Here is a 14324-nt window from a genome sequence, read left to right on the forward strand (position 1 = left end):
AAGGCCACCCTGAGACTTCATAGTAAATTCTAGATTAGTCTGGGCTAGAGTGAGACTCTACCTCAAAAAAACAAAAACAAACAAAAAACAAAGTAACAGATAAAAGTTCTGGGCGTGGTGGTGCACGCCTTTAATCCCAGCACTGGGGAGGTAGGAAGATCACTGGAAGTTCAAGGCCACCCCCAGACTCCATAGTGAATCCCAGGCCAGCCTGGGCTTGAGTGAAACCCTACCTCAAAAAACCGGGAAAAAAAAAAAGTTGTTCAGTAGGCTGAGGCAAGAAGACTGCTATATACTCCAGGCCAGTCTGGGATGCCAGTGAGATCCAGTCTCTGTGAACAGACAACAGTAAATGGTTGAGAGAAAGGAGAGGCAGAAGCTGCACTGATTACTTCAGAGCCAAGCTTGGTAACCTCACCGTCATGGAGCCTTCACTAAGCCCTACTAGGACATGCCATTGTCATGAGCCACTTGGCACATTGCCAAGGCATGAGCCCGCAGGAGCACAGGCTAAAGGGCTCCAGTCCAAGGACACGCAAGCAACACGCAAGATGTGAGGCTCGGGATCCACGGCAGAAGGGAGCAACAAGGTACCCCACATAGCTCTGTAGGGGCACAGGGGACCTAGGGCGCAGAGGCTGCCAAAAATCACCCTTCTCAGTTCCCCTACCACACCTGATACAGGTCTTCTGGAAGAAGGACAGAGGAAGAGCACACACCCTCGAAGCCCATACAGCAGGTTGGGGAACATCACCTGTCCCCCTTGGCTGAGTTTTCGTCATTGAGAACAGGGTCGGGCCAATAAACATTTGCTCTAAAATGTCGTCAAGCATTAAGATACATTCCAAAGTGTCATTCAGCTGTCCCTTATAGTTACCATCACATGTGCCTCTTGAAAGACGGCACTGAGCCTAGTAGTGGGAAAACAGCAGTCCGCAGGTCCAGAGCAGCAGACAGGCCTGGTGAGCATGTGACCGATATATTAGACTGGAGGGAGAGTCTGAAGCTCCGGGACTTGTGCAAGGACAGAAGGCTCACTAAAGCCCTAACCCATCAGGAAGTAAGGAAAAGTGTTTGGGGGAGGAGGGGGACGTCTCTGCAATGGACATTGCGCAAGAAAAAAGGCAAAGCAAGGGCTGCTACAGAGCCCAGCAGTGCCCAAGCCTGACCTGGTCTGGATGCAGCTCATACTAGAGGCCCTCCAGGTGAGAGCTGGAATCTACCAAGCCACCTCCATAAAGCCCCAGCCAGGCACTGAAACAGTGCAACACTTGCTGCCCACTCTGACAAACACCAACTGTTACCCTGAGGCCCCTTAACAGGCCCGCAGGGAGGCGGCATGACTAGGCTCCTGAGCAGTCCTTGACGCTGGCTTAGGGCACAGCGCACCACCCTGCAATGACCACGCAGTTCCCGGTCCCGCCAGCCTCGGTCTACCTTTAAGTGAGCCTGGACCTGCCTGCCTGTGGACCCCACACCCTGTCCGGGAGGGCAGAGTGCACTGGGAACGTCTTCCAATACCGCCCTGGCTGATTTCCTTGGCTGGCGTCGATCTGGTATCTGAGACAGGCGGTTTAATTTCAATTCTACGCCTTGGAAAGGGGGGACGGGAGTTAAGAAAAAGAGGTGCTACCCAACCCGACCCACCCTCAATGAGCCTGGCTCCAACAATGTCCCCAGAACTCGGTGCCTCCAAACCCAGGTCACCCGGGTGGGAAGCCGAGCCCGCAAACAAGAAGCCTGCCGCGCACTCACCGCCCGCTCAGCCGCTGATTTCCGCGCAGCAGCAGCCGACCCAGGCCCCGCCCCGCCAGGCCCCGGCCCGCCCCGCCCCGTCCGGCCCCACCCCGCCCCTCCCGCCCCGCCCGCCCCGCCAGGCCGACAGCCATTGGGTAGGTGGCGTCCGTTGTGACTCGCCCGCGGCTCCCCAGGCCCTCCTCCCGCCCACAGGGCTGGTCCAAGTCTGGGTGCGGCGCTAGCGAATCCGCGCTTCGTGACCCCGCAGTCTTTCTGGTCTCCAGCGCTGCCCAGACCACAAGAATGTTCTAGGAAGATCGAGACAAGGCCTGAACACTGCCCTTGCCCGCACAGCCCTCCGAGCAAAATTAAGGATGCTCGCTTCCGGATTCATCCAACATGCCGGGCAGCTCTACATTTTAGAATAGTCAAAAGCCTAATACCTAGGGATAGCCCCAAAGTGAATGCTCAACACATAATGACCAAGGTGACGACTACAAGCCGGGCGTGGTGGCTCACACCTTTAATACCAGCACTGGGGAGGCAGAGGTAGGATCGCTGTGAGTTCGAGGCCACCCTGGGACTACATAGTAAATTCCAGGTCTGCCTGGGCTAGAGCGAGACCCTACCGCGAAAAACCAAAAAAGAAAAAAAGATGACAGCTACATTAACGACAATGTTCTACAGGACCTCGACCCTTATCCACAGTTCTTTCCCTCTATAGACAAAGCAGTTATGCCATTTGATTGAAGTGAAAACAAAAGTGACTGTTAAAAAATAAGCCGGGCATGGTGGCTCACACCTTTAATACCAGCACTTGGGAGGCAGAGGTAGGATTACTGTGAGTTCAAGGCCACTCTGAGACTACATAGTGAATTCCAGGTCAGCCTGGACCAGAATAAGACCCTACCTCAAAAAACCAAATAAATAAAAATAAAGTGACAGACTAGAGACATGGCTTAGCGGTTAAAGCGCCTCCTGGCAAAAACCAAAGAACCCAGGTTTGAGTCCCCCAGTACCCACGTAAGGCACAAGGTGGTACATAGATCTGGAGGCCCTAGCGCACCCATTCTCTCTCTGCCTATCTGCCTCTTTCTCTCTCAAATAAATAAATAAAACATTTGTTTTTCAAAAAGTTACAAGTGCTTGCGTGGTGCAGTACGCCTTTAATCCCAGCACTCGGGAGGCAGAGGTAGGAGGATCGCGGTGAGTTCAAGGCCACCCTGAGACTACATAGTGAATTTCAGGGCAGCCTGAGCTAGAGTGAGACCCTACCTCAAAAAACTAAAAACCATTAAAAAAAAAAAAAAACCCTGATAACTCCAGACACTAGGAGATTGTAGGAGATTGATGGCCAGCAGGTGGCAGACCTAGCCAGTCATTTAGTTCTTTCCCCCGCCCACCCAAGAAGCCTTGAAGCATAATCTTGCTGATCTCTGTCCAGCAATCTCCTTCTAAGCAGCCAGACATTGATTACAGGGACCAGAGGTAGTGATGGTAAATAAGTTAAACCTTGAGCCTGGGGATAAACGAGAACAGCCTGGATCATGAGGCTATGACTCATGCAGAACTGCTTGCCTCTAAAAACACCAAGGAATTCACCACAGATGGGACATGGTTGGGCCAAACTTTCCTATCACACACATAGAGGGATGGAGGAGCTTGTTGGATGATGCTTCAAAACCTACTGTTAGAGGCAGCATGTGAACCTGGGGCAGCTCCACCCCTTACTCTGCCAGTTAAAAACTGATATTCTCTTCCACTTGAGAGACTCATTGTAGTCTGAAAAACATACTGTGCCAAAGAGCGGACAAAAGCAGGTGACATATTTAGCATGGTCACCTGGGCCTTGGGAACTCAAGCTGCTAGGGGTTAGCTGTAATCCCTTCTTTAATTGCATGTATCCTCAGACAGGGAGCTCACCCTTCCTGTGCCACCTTTTTAGATTTTTTTTTAAGTTTTATTTATTTATTCATTTGAGAGAATAGGCACACCAAGGCTTCTAGCCACTGCAAACGAACTCCAGACCCATGCACAACCTTACGTGGGTCCTGGGGAATCGAACTTGGGACCTTAGGCTTCACAGGCAAATGTCTTAATTGCTAAGCCATATTTCCAGGCCCCTTTTAATTTTTAAATACCCACACTTTTTGAGAAGTTATCACTGATCCAGCATCTTTGTTTGAAATTTCTGTGGCTTTCTTTCCTCAGTGCTGTCTCTAGAGAACTGGCCAGTAGCTGGAGGGTAGAAGACAGAGGGAGGACACTACACTACTGACTGGCCCTGTGATCTTCTGCTCTGTTTTTGTTTTTTCGAGATAGGGTCTGTTGCAGTCCAGTTCACATTGCTGGTAGAAATCACCCAACCAAGAGCAGCTTCTCAGAAAAAGAAGTTTATTTTGGCCTACAGGCTTGAGGGGAAGCTCCACGATGGCAGGGAAAACAATGACATGAGCAGAAGGGGAACATCACCTCCTGGCCAACATAAGGTGGACAATAGCAACAGGAGAGTGTGCCAAACACTGGCATGGGGAAACTGGCTATAACACCCATAAGCCCGCCCCCAACAAAACACTCCCTCCAGGAAGCATTAATTCCCAAATATCCATCAGCTGGGAACCTAGCATTCAGAACATCTAAATTTATGGGGGACACCTGAATCAAACCATCACCACAGGGTCTCACACTAGACCAGGCTGACCTGGAATTCACTCTGTAGTCTCAGGTTGGCCTCGAACCCATAACAATCCTCCTATCTCTGCCCCCTCCCCCCAGTGATTGGATAAAAGGTGTGAGCCACCACACCTGGCCTTTCTGCTCTTCATATATATATTTTATTTTTATTTATTTGTTTGACAGAGGAAGAGGGGGAGAGAGAAAGAATGGGTACACCAGGGCCTCCAGCCATTGCAAACGAACTCCAGATGCGTGTACCCCCTTGTGCATCTGGCTAACGCAGGTCCTGGGGAATCGAACCTGGGTTCTTTGGCTTTGCAGGCAAACATCTTAACTGCTAAGCCATCCTTCCAGCCCTTAATTGTCTTTTTGTTTGTTTGTTTGTTTGTTTGTTTGTTTGTTTTTTGAGGCAGGGTCTCACTCTAGCCCAGGATGACCTGGAAGTCACTCTGTAGTCTCAGGTTGGCCTCCAACTCATTCATGGCGATTCTCCTACCTCTGCCCCCTGAGTGATGGGATTAAAGGTGTGCGCCACCACACCTTCCTTTCTTCTCTTTTTAAACCCATGCCTCATGGGCACACCACCAAACAGTAGCCCTGAGACCAATCTGAGCTGGCTCTTCTTACACTGACCTTCTCTAGGAAGCTGCTGATCAACCTCAAACACAGACAGGTCTCAGGGGTGGGTTACAAGAAGGGCAAGCCTCATTTTGAGTGATTTTAGTTGATGACTCTCCCATTTTCCCTCTACCAGTAGAAATCTGTTCAGCTCCTCTTGCCATCATCAGTAAGTGTGGAGTACTAGTAATACAAGACTAGAGGTCATCATCAAGGGCTCCAGGATAACCAGGGTCTAATACCCTTGGAGACATGCCAGGGGACAGTTGAACTATAAACACACTCTTACATGGAAGAAACAGAATTTCCACCCACGTAGCATCTGAGCCAGAATGTCACCCATACTGTTGCTCCACACAGCAAGCAGTAGCTTGTTTTGAGGGGACCCTGTGTTCTGGAGGGGATGCTTCATTTTGTCCTCCCACAGCTACAACAACGTCCTTTTGCCAGGATGCCTAATGGCTTTCATTTCAAGTGACAATACCAGTAGATTGAAAGTGGCTGTTTTGGCTCTGAAAAGCTGTTGAAATTGATTTGCCATGACTACAAGGGCACAGGTGAATACAATGGTGGTAACTTAAGTGTCTTTTTTAATTTTTTATTTATTTACTTATTTTAGCTTTTTATCCTCACCCCCGCCCCAACGAGGTAAGGTCTCATTCTAGCCCAGGCTGACCTGGAATTCGCTATGTAGTCTCAGGGTGGCCTCAAACTCGTGGTGATCCTCCTACCTCTGCCTTCCAAGTGCTGGGATTAAAGGGATGCATCACCACACCTGGCTTAGTTTTTTTTTTTTTTTTAATTTTATTTACTTATTTGTAATCAGAGAGAGAATGGGCACACCAGGGCCTCCAGCCACTGGAAACAAACTCCAGATGCATGTGCTGCTTGTACATCTGGCTTATGAGGGTCCTGGAGAATCAAACCTGGGTCCTTTGGCTTCTCAGGCAAATGCCTTAACCTCTAAGCCATTTCTCCAGCCCTTAAGTGTCTTTTTTTTTCTTTTTTTTTTTTTTTTTTTGAGGCAGGGTCTCTCTGTAGCCCAGGATGACAAGGAACTCACTCTGTAGTCCTAAACTGGCCTCAAACTCACAGCAGTTCTCATACCTCTGCCTCCTGAGTGCTGGGATTAAAGGCATGAGCCACCATGCCCAGCTTTTAAGTGAGTTTTTCTTTTCGGGGTAGGGTCTCACTCTAGCCCAGGCTGACATGAAATCTACTCGGTAGTCTCAGGTAGTCTTAGGGTGGCCTCAAACTCATAGCAATCCTACAATCCTACCTCAGCCTCCCAAATGCTGGGATTAAAGGCAAACATCACTACAACCAACCTTAGGTGACTTCTTGTTCCAGGTAATTTTGTTTTCTTTGTTCTGACTAAGCAACTATTGCTGAGCAAGTACATTGGATTCTGCATAGTTGGATGAAGAATGAGTTCTGGGTGCCTTCCTCACCCTGTACTGTCTGTTAAAGAGCCTTGGAGTATGCAGACAGCCCAGAAGTTGCTCACTTACAAATGCATCCAGGCTCCCCACGGCCCCCCGGATAGCATCCCTGCTAGTTCCCCTTCACTACCTAGAGTTACAGCCCCATGTGTGTCCCACGCCCCTGCAGAAACAGATTGGTGTTCTATACCTGGAAAGGAAATGCCACCTGTGTGTTAGTCTCTACAGGCTGTGGCTGGTCCCAGAGTGTTCTCCACTTCAAGCAGAGCGCTAGAAATAGAGTGGGGACATAGAGGAACACCAGGATGCAGTGCACAGATAAGAGCATGTTTCTCCCTTCTCAGGCTAAGAACTCGGTCAATGCACCGGAGGTGATAAAGGGGAGGCCCTCTAGTGCGGGGAACACCCAAAGGGGCTGTAGATAACGGGTCTGATGGGAGAGGCAACCCTGGGTTTAACAGGAATTCGTTCGTGCCCTAGGAAACTGCGGGCCCCCATTCTTTGCCAGCCTCGTTAAGATAAGGATGCAACCTCGCCCTTGCTGCAGGGACTCCGGGGGGGGGGGGGGGTGAGAGTGGGAAAGCTCCTGGACTCGAGGGCCTTATTCCATACCCTGGTCACTTAAACTAGCGAGAACCTCCCAGGCCTCAGTTTCTTTCCTATCTGTAAAATAGGCGTAGTAGCCGAACTCTCCTTTGCGGGTTGTATGATAAATAAAATTAGTTGACAGGGAGCGGGGACCAAGGATACCTGTAGACTGGAGGTGGTGATGGAGACAATGCAGCCGCAATCTAGGTAAATGTCGCTGGCCATGCGAGTCCCCGTTTTGGGCCCGACAGTCGTGGGGACATCTCGGAAGGCGTCCTGGAGGGGGCAGTCCCGAACTCCCGGCGTTAGCGGGCGCCGCAGCGTTCCCGGCAGGTGCCCTACTTCATCCCCTCCGCGTGGAGGCCTGTCTTCGGCCAGGACTGACACAGCAGGCGCCCAACGGCCAGCCGCAGTCTCTGCGCGTCCATCCAATCGGCGCCGGCTGGCGGGACGCGCCGGGTCTCTAGACCAATGAGGAAACTCGTGTCGGATGGGGCGGGCGCAGGCCTCGAAGCCGGCCGGGTCCGCTTTGCGCACGGGCCGCGGGAGGGGCGGGAGGGCCGGCTGGGGCTTTGCACTCGGGTCGGGAGGGACGGATTCGCGCTCCTCGTCTGCTGAAGTTGTAACCCCGGGAACTGGGGCCGCGCCGTGCGCTGGAGAGACCCGGGGACGCCCGTGTGGGGGCGGAGGCCGCGCTCGCGGTAAGCTCGGGCCGGTGGGCGGGTCCGGCTGCAGGGCCTGGCGCCAGCGTCCTGGATTGGGGCGGGATCTAGGTTGCCAATGGGGGCTGGGTCCCGGAGTCTGGGTTGAGACGGGCTTGGACGGGTACAGGGTCTTGGGTTCGCAGTCAAGGTCCAGGTGAGGGGATGAGGGTGGGATGTCGGAAGCCAGCTCTGCTCCGCCGGTGCCTATGTGGCACCGCGTTTCCACTCCCTAAACCGAAGTCACCGGGGGCGGGTCCCTTTGTGCGCAGCCTCAGGGCCCTGCCCGACTTGGCCAGGCGACCCGCATAGTTCGTCCCAACCCTGCGCGACCAGCTCCACATTCTTGTCTTCCCGACGAGTCGGCGGCGCCTGGAAACTGGGGCCCGGCGGACATTGAAACTTTCCGAGGGCCAGAGGAGTGGCGATGCCCGGGAACTTTCCTGGGACGGCGGGCCACTGGGAAGCGCTGGTGCACCACCGGGCTTAGGGGCAATGTTCCCTCAAGGTGCTGCTCCTACAGCCTTAAGCATGAGAGAAGACACGCTGCTGGGATCCCTGCCTTGTGTCCCAGCCTGGGCCTCTTCCCCATATACCCCTGCACCCCTTTCCCTCGTAGGACACAGTTCTGGCCACTCTAAGCACTACTTAGCTCTGGTTTGCTGAGGAGTTGCCCTGGACAGGAGGTTTGAGTTCCTTGGCTTTCCTATTTTAATTTTTAAATAGTTAACTATTGGATGCATACATTTAACCGTAAAATGACAGGAAAAGGGCTGGAGAGAGAGGCGTTTGCCTGCAAAGCCAAAGGATCCTGGTTGGATTCTCCAAGACCCAAGTAAGCCAGATGCACAAAGGGGCGCATGCGTCTGGAGTTCATATGCAGTGGCTGGATGCCCTGGTGCGACCATTCTCTCTCTCTTTCTTTTTTCTCTCTTTCTCCCTTTCTCTCTCTCAAATAAATAAATAAAATTCATTTTTTTGAAACAGTGTCAGAAAAGAAAAACATTCCTATTCATGTTGACAGGCAGGCTAGGGTCTTACTGTTGTAGGCTAACAACCTGCTGTGGCTACTCATCACTCTGCAAGACACATGTCAGCATTTATAAAGCTAGGGAGTGGGGTCGATGAGCAAAATGCCTGTTTGTGGCATGTCTCCCCCCCCCCCCCCCCCCGCCGCTGTACAGGGCCAGCTATGCACTGGAAGCCTCTAGCCCCAGGATGACCCTAGCTACTGTGCCTCTCCTTCAGGATCTAAATCTGAAATCAGAAATCTGGTACATCCTGAGCAGGTGCTGCCTGCCGTGTGGTCTAGGGATCTTTGGGCCTGGAATAGTGCTGGGCACTGGGACAGTTGGGAGTGTCTTCCCCAGCATGCTGGGGTTGTGATCATTCTGTTCCTGAATAGGTGGTGCAGGTGTTGGGGGTTTAAAAAGGCAAGGATTCCTAGCTGTGTCACATTCTGTCTGAGATGCCTGCAGTTAGGGACTCACACACTCACCTTAAGCTTGGACCCAGCACATGGCTGGCTACGGAGTATTCACTGTGGTGAGGGTTCACCTGAGTACAGTCAAGCCAGTACCTACCTGGCTCCTTGCTTTGCTGCCCTCATGACTTTTCTACACAGACATGAGGACCTGTTTGTTGACCAAGATAGCACTGCAGGTTACCAGGTGGGTCATGAAAGATTCTACTGTGGAACAATACCTTCTGCTAAGTGAGGATTTCTGCATTATTTTGTTTTTGTTTTTGTTTTTTTTTTTCCTCCCGAGGTAGGGTCTCACTCTAGTCCATGCTAACCTGGAATTCACTCTGTAGTCTCAGGGTGGTTTTGAGTTCATGGCAGTCCTCCTACCTCTGCCTCCCAAGTGCTGGGATTAAAGGCATGAGCCACCATCCTTGGCTGCTTTTTTGCCAGAGACTTCCACTTAAATAGATGAAATCTCGGGCTGCTCTTTAGGAGCATCAGAATTAGGAGGATATGGGATCAGGGATCTCTCCATAAACGTCCCATCTGAGGGACTGAATATCATGGTCTGTTTCAGACTAGGAAATTAAGAGCAAAGTTGGAAGATGGCCCACTCCAGCCTCTAGCGAAGCAGTTAGGCCTCAATATGGCCACCAGAGGGCAGGGGGCACTGCTATGGCAGCAGTCCAGAATCCAATTCCTGCACTGCCAGTCATCCCCCCACACACACACACTGTGGGCTGGAAGCCTTCTCCAGGTACCCAGCTAAAAGACTAGAGCTCGGCTTCATCTGGGTTGTGTGTCAAGGCTTTGGAGGAAGTCAGGGAGCCCTGGGCAAGGCCTCTGGGAGTCCCACAGTGCTTCTTAAACACCTTGAGAGCCCTGAGAGCCCTGTGGTGGGGTAGTGAAGCCCAGGCACAGCAAGACAGCAGCAGATAAGAATATCCCTGAAGCTAAGCCAGGTGTGGTGGAGGCAGAGGTAGGAGGATCACCATGAGTTCGAGGCCACCCTGAGAATACATAGTGAATTCCATGTCAGCCTGAGCTAGAGTGAGACCCTACCTTGAAAAACAAAAACAAAACAACAACAACAACAAAAAGTATCCCTGAAACTATCCCAGGTGCTGCCTTTGGGTTTCCAAACATGGGCTGGACCTCATTTTCCATAGTAGCAATAGATGTATTTTCATGATGGGCCTAGAGCAGTGGCTTTGTTATGGTCGGTATCCTTGACTTTGAGCTTGCCCTGCTCCATGACTGAGGGGAATTCTAACTCTGTGCTTACTTATGAGTTACAGAAGGACATGTTCCAACCCACTGGCATCCAGTCTGGCTTCTGCTCACAAACAGGACCTGGGAAAACCCATGTAGGGCTGTAGTACTGCAGCACTGCAGTCAGTGCTCACCATATGTTTTTTCACTTTAAATATTTTTTTAAAATTTATTTGAGGCAGATAGGAAGAGGCAGATACAGAGAGAGCAAGAGACAGTATGGGTACACCAGGGCCTCTTGCCACTGTAACCAAACTCCAAATGCATGCATCACTTTGTGCATTGGGCTTACGTGGGTACTAGGGAATGGAACTCAAGCTGGCTGACCATACTTTTAAGTAAGTCTTCCTGATCCTTGCTTGGTCCACATGGCCCTAAGCCACCTGCTCAGCTTGCTCAGTCTGACCTATCCCTGCCATGGATTCAGTTTGTACCATTGGGGACTTGCTCAAACAACCAGTCTTTTCTGGGACACTACCAGCACCTGCCTATTCCTACTCTGGGGAAGTTCTAAAGCTCTGGTACAATGTTATCGACCCAACCACAAAGCTGACCGTGGGGCACAGCATGGCCCTGGCTAAAGGGCCAGTCACATAGCCAGACCAGCAAGCTGCAAAAGGGAATTACCTTTAATTATCTATACCCCGTCCCAGGGATGCCTCCTTCCACAGCCACTTCCCCCACTTATCTGTGTCATCCTTTTCATTTTTCTTTTTTCAAGGTAGGGTCTCTCAATCTAGCCCAGGCTGACCTAGAACTCACTAAGTACTCTCAGGGCAGTCTCGAACTCACAGTGATCTTCCTACCGCTGCCTTCTTGTGCTGGGATTGAAGGTGTGTGCCACCACACCCGGCCTTCAAATTTTTTTTATTAACAACTTCCATGATTATAAAAAATATCCCATTGTAATGCCCACCCTTCCCCCACTTTCCCCATTGAAACTCCATTCTCCATCATATCCCCTCCCCCTCTCAATCAGTCTCTCTTTATTTTGATGTCATGATCTTTTCCTCCTAGTATGATGGTCTTGTGTAGGTAGTGTCAGGCACTGTGAGGTCATGGATATCCAGGCCATTTTGTGTCTGGGTGGAGCATGTTGTAAGGAGTACTACCCTTCCTTTGGCTCTTACATTCTTTCCACTACCTCCAGAATAGACCCTGAGCCTTAGAAGATGTGATAGAGATATTGCAGTTTTAAGCACTCCTGTCACTTCTTCCCAGCACCATGATGCCTTCTGAGTCATCCCAAGATCACTGCCATCTGAAAAGAGAAGGTCTCTACTAAAAGTGAGAGTAGCATTAATACATAGGTATAAACATTAAGAGAAGCACTTACTGGGCAGTTTGATGAGCATACTATATACATTTAGCCAGACAGCAGCAGATGTTATACCCCTAGGGCTCATGACTACCCTTGTTTTAGGTTTTTAGTGTCAGGGATATATTCCCTCCCATGGAGCAGGCCTCCAGTCCAATTACAGGGCAGTTGGTTTCTACCATGACAGTCATGCCACTATTGTACCCATTGGCTCATTTGGCCTGGCTGGCCAAATATAAGGCTTTCAGTGTTCCCTGTTGAGTACCTTCACTGGTGATTTCTCTCTCTCCCATTGAACTGCATGCAGAATGGCTTCTTCTAGCTTTCTGTCAGCTGGTCTACATGGAGGAGGTTATCAGTTCAGTTCCAGCAGGGTTTCTCAGTGGCCTTGCAGCCCAAGTCTGTGGAGTCTTCAGCAATAATCCTTTTCATTTTTATGACATGAATGCTCTGGCAATGTCCCTGGGATGGATGTACGAAGAGTTTGGAATGGGTCAAAGGCTACTTGCTGAGGCAGGAAGTAGTGTTTCCTCCTTGTTTCTGTGGAGCTGTACATGGGTACTGGAGAATCTAACTCTGGCTATCAGCTTTGTTAGCAAGCAAGTGCCTTCAACTGTTGCACCATCTCTCTAGCCTTGAATTAATTTATTTTCTTTCTTTATTCTTTTTCCTTTTTTTTATTTTTTTTGTTCATTTTTTATGTATTTATTTGAGAGTGACAGACACAGAGAGAAAGACAGATAGAGGGAGAGAGAGAGAATGGGCGCGCCAGGGCTTCCAGCCTCTGCAAACGAACTCCAGACACGTGTGTCCCCTTGTGCATCTGGCTAACGTGGGACCTGGGGAACCGAGCCTCGAACCGGGGTCCTTAGGCTTCACAGGCAAGCACTTAACCGCTAAGCCATCTCTCCAGCCCTTTTTTTTTTTTTTTTTTTTTTGAGGTAGGGTCTCACTGTATTCTAAACTGACCTGGAATTCACTCTGTAGCCTCAGGGTGGCCTCAAACTCACAGCAGTCCTTCTTACCTCTGCCTCCCAAGTGCTGGGATTAAAGGCAAACACCACCATGCCCAGCTCTGGTTAATTTCTTTTTTAAAAAAATATTTATTTTTTATTTATTAAGTTCACAGAGAAATGGGGGGAGAGAGAGAGCAAATGGGCCTGTCAGGGCCTCTAGCCGCTGCAAACGCTACCCTGTGCATCTGGCTTATGTGGGTCCTGGGGAATTGAACCTGAGTCCTTTGGCTTTATAGGCAAGCGCCACAACCATTAAGCCATCCCTCCAGCCCATCCAGTTAAATTCTTAACTCTGTTAAGTACAGTCCTATCAGACCCAGTGAACTGGTCATCAGATACCACTTCTTCCTGCTCAGTTTCCTCAGTAAGATTGCCCTCTTCTGTTGTCTTTTGGTACTCATGGATGCTTCCATCTACAATAACCAGGTGTCCCTAATGGCTCATATAGACCAATTCTTCAGGGACTTATTACCTCATATTACCATAGGTTATGCCTCCTTTGCCTGAAGAAGGGCTGGATAGTTATATTACTTATTTGGTCAGCTTCTGCAACATTTAGTCTGATCCATCTGCTCCCAGAGCCTACAGCCTCACAAACCTGGCTATGAGAGGCTTTCACTGCTTGTCTGAAGGTTTTTCTTAGTTCAAGCAGTTCAGGCACTGAAGATTTCATAATCACCATAATCTCTTTTACCAAACCATTAAGGCCCCCTCTGCATGGTAATCCCAGATTTTTCTTCCTCTCTGTTAAAGGTCAGATCTGGGAGGTATCTTCCATACTTTCCTTCATCTTCTCCTTCCTAACTATCTGATTCTTACCATGGGTTCCAAGTTTTGGGTCCCAGGAGGGTCTCTGCAATACCACTTGTACTCTCATTCCCTTTAGGCTAGATGCCAAAAAGGGAAAGGTAACAAACACATCCTCCCTTTTATCTAATTTATTAGTAGAGTCACCAAATCGGAGGCTAATGCATGTGCCTCTCCTTTTTAAAATTTTTAAACTTTATTTTATTTTTATTTTTATGAAAGAGAGTGGGCATTCCAGGGCCTCCAGCCAGTGCAGTTGAACTCCAGACACATGCACCATCTTGTGTGCACTTGCTTGCAAAGCTTGATGGCCTGAGTTTGATATCCAGTACCCATGTAAATTTGAATGCACGAAAAGACATCTGGAGTTCATTTGCAGTGGCTAGAGGCCCTGGTGCACCCATTCTTTCTGTATCTGTCATACTCTGTATTTCTCTGTTTGCAAATAAAAAAAATTGTGTGTGTGTATGCATATATACATACATACATGCATGCATACGTTATATATATATGTATGCATGTATGTATGTATGTATATATGCATACACACACACTCACTCACTGGTTAAGGTGTTTGCCTGCAAAGACAAAGGACCCAGGTTCTATTCCCCAGCATTTGGAAGACAGAGGTAGGAGGCTTGCCGTGAGTTCAAGGCTACCCTGATTACATAGTGAATCCTAGGT

General features: G+C 49.8%; 2 protein-coding genes across 7 annotated transcripts in view; one reads left to right on the forward strand and one right to left on the reverse strand.

The window, feature by feature from the left end:
* Positions 1 to 7455, reverse strand: part of Tango2 (transport and golgi organization 2 homolog) — a 42785-nt gene extending 35330 nt beyond the window's left edge. The window contains exon 1 of one of the 2 annotated variants that reach the window (XM_004670759.2): positions 7224 to 7455. The gene's annotated coding sequence lies outside the window, so the exon portion shown is untranslated. Of the gene's footprint in view, positions 1 to 1755; positions 1803 to 7223 lie in introns of those variants that run through there. The other variant, XM_045133173.1, reaches the window with a different exon arrangement.
* A 183-nt stretch (positions 7456 to 7638) lies between these two features.
* Arvcf (ARVCF delta catenin family member) overlaps positions 7639 to 14324 on the forward strand; it is a 54150-nt gene continuing 47464 nt past the window's right edge. For all 5 annotated transcript variants that reach the window (XM_045132455.1, XM_045132457.1, XM_004670760.2 and 2 more), the window contains exon 1: positions 7639 to 7762. The gene's annotated coding sequence lies outside the window, so the exon portion shown is untranslated. The remainder of the gene's footprint in view (positions 7763 to 14324) is intronic.

The sequence above is a fragment of the Jaculus jaculus genome, chromosome 13 (genome assembly GCF_020740685.1).
Source record: "Jaculus jaculus isolate mJacJac1 chromosome 13, mJacJac1.mat.Y.cur, whole genome shotgun sequence".
Taxonomy (NCBI): domain Eukaryota; kingdom Metazoa; phylum Chordata; class Mammalia; order Rodentia; family Dipodidae; genus Jaculus; species Jaculus jaculus.